This window comes from Cebus imitator, unplaced genomic scaffold (genome assembly GCF_001604975.1).
Source record: "Cebus imitator isolate Cc_AM_T3 unplaced genomic scaffold, Cebus_imitator-1.0 Scaffold132, whole genome shotgun sequence".
NCBI lineage: Eukaryota > Metazoa > Chordata > Mammalia > Primates > Cebidae > Cebus > Cebus imitator.
The window spans coordinates 2300890-2302626 of NW_016107447.1; the positions used below are offsets into that span (position 1 = coordinate 2300890).

General features: G+C 38.5%; 1 long non-coding RNA gene across 1 annotated transcript in view; it reads right to left on the bottom strand.

Annotated features, from left to right (window-relative positions):
- Positions 1-558: 558 nt before the first annotated feature.
- The window catches only part of LOC108313057, a 12207-nt gene continuing 11028 nt past the window's right edge, over positions 559-1737 (bottom strand). Inside the window, exon 3 of the long non-coding RNA XR_001828901.2 lies at positions 559-739. This is a non-coding gene — a long non-coding RNA (uncharacterized LOC108313057). The remainder of the gene's footprint in view (positions 740-1737) is intronic.

Below are 1737 nucleotides of genomic sequence, written 5' to 3' on the forward strand. Positions count from 1 at the left end.
CGAAATACAGGTTTCTAGCTGCTAAGGATACATTCATCAGTGAACGAGATAGACACATTCTGCTTCCTCATGAAGTGTTCATTCTAGTGAGGAAGACAAACCAATTACAAATGTATAGGGTGGCTGTAAAGTTGGGAAACATGAGTAAATATTTTGCCTTATGTGACCATGTTTTATAATCAATTAACACCTGCACTTGACAAGGTAGGGGAAGATCACCCAAAGTGAGTCTATTGGGATTGTCTGTTACCCCATTATGCCAGAATGCAGAGGGACTGGTTCAATGCCTGATTTTCAGAGATGGATTGGGTGATATGGCCACTTGGAATTGGCTGTGCATTCTCCAGATTTTAAACTCATCAATTACTTCTTCTGAGGGATGCTAAATGCACTGGTGAATCTTGTGAAAATAAGAGTCAAAGCACATTGAACCACACATTGCTAACTAGGGAGAAGAATTTGAACATATAACATAAGCCATTGAATACAATGTCTTGTAACATCAGTAAACATCAGTAAACAATTATATATATATATATATGTATATACTCACCTCTGTCCAGGATTTATGGCTACCATGTAGACTGATGAGGAGTCAATGGCCAGAATAATTAGATCATGCTGGTTCAAGTCCACATCCGCAGGAGTTTAAAGTCTTGTGTAAAGGCCTATCACCTCTGCAAGATGCTTGAAGTCTTTTTGCTCAAATTCTCCCTTTGCATGTTGGGGCTAAAGAAATCTAGAGCAAAGAATTACTGTTAAGGCTAAGTGTATGTGAAGTATAAAGAGTGAAGTGCTAAACAGAGAAGGTCTTCAATAGATACAATGACCGCATAATGTATTGCTCTGACCAGGGCACCTTTGGGGACAAATGGGGGTGCAAATAATTTCACCAATTGGCATAAGCGTCTATCACCTTGGTTTAAATTAGGAGCTATGATAACTCCATCAATAAATGGTAGTTTAGCGAGAGAGACAGGGAAAAGAGAAGAGGGGTGAAGGGACAGAATGGAACAGAAACAGACATTAGATAGATTATCAAAGCTGACAGGAGCTTTCAATATCATCCAGTACTTATTCTTGCCCTGTGATTTACATGCCCTAAGGAAGCTGTGGATCTATTCCAGCGAGTAAAGGAATCCACAGGACTTACTTGATGTATTTCCTTGGAGGATAAATTGTATTTAATGTCACATAATAGAAGTCATTACTATTCTATGAAAAATATAAATATGGAGTAAATCACACAATCATTCATTTTAAAAATCAAAACTAATCTTTTCAACAAATGGTGCTGAAGCAATTGGGCATCCATAGACATGAAAAAACCAAACCTTGACTTAAACCTCAAACTTTATACAAAAATGAAATCCCATACACCGACAGGATTTCAAGATGCTGAAATAAAATGATTCATGCTGGCACAGTGGATGGGTGAAAGGAGACTCAAAATAATGCCTGTTTTCTGGCATATTAAATGCTGGACACTAGAGCTAAAGGCTTTGAATACAAAGAGATAAAAGGTACATGGACGTAAATGTAAAAACTATTAAACTTTTAGGAAAAAGTAAAAATCTTTAGACTGGAAACAAAAACATGATCCATAAAAAAGATGTTTATAAGGCCGGGCGCGGTGGCTCAAGCCTGTAATCCCAGCACTTTGGGAGGCCGAGGCGGGTGGATCACGAGGTCAAGAGATCGAGACCATCCTGGTCAACATGGTGAAACCCCGTCTCT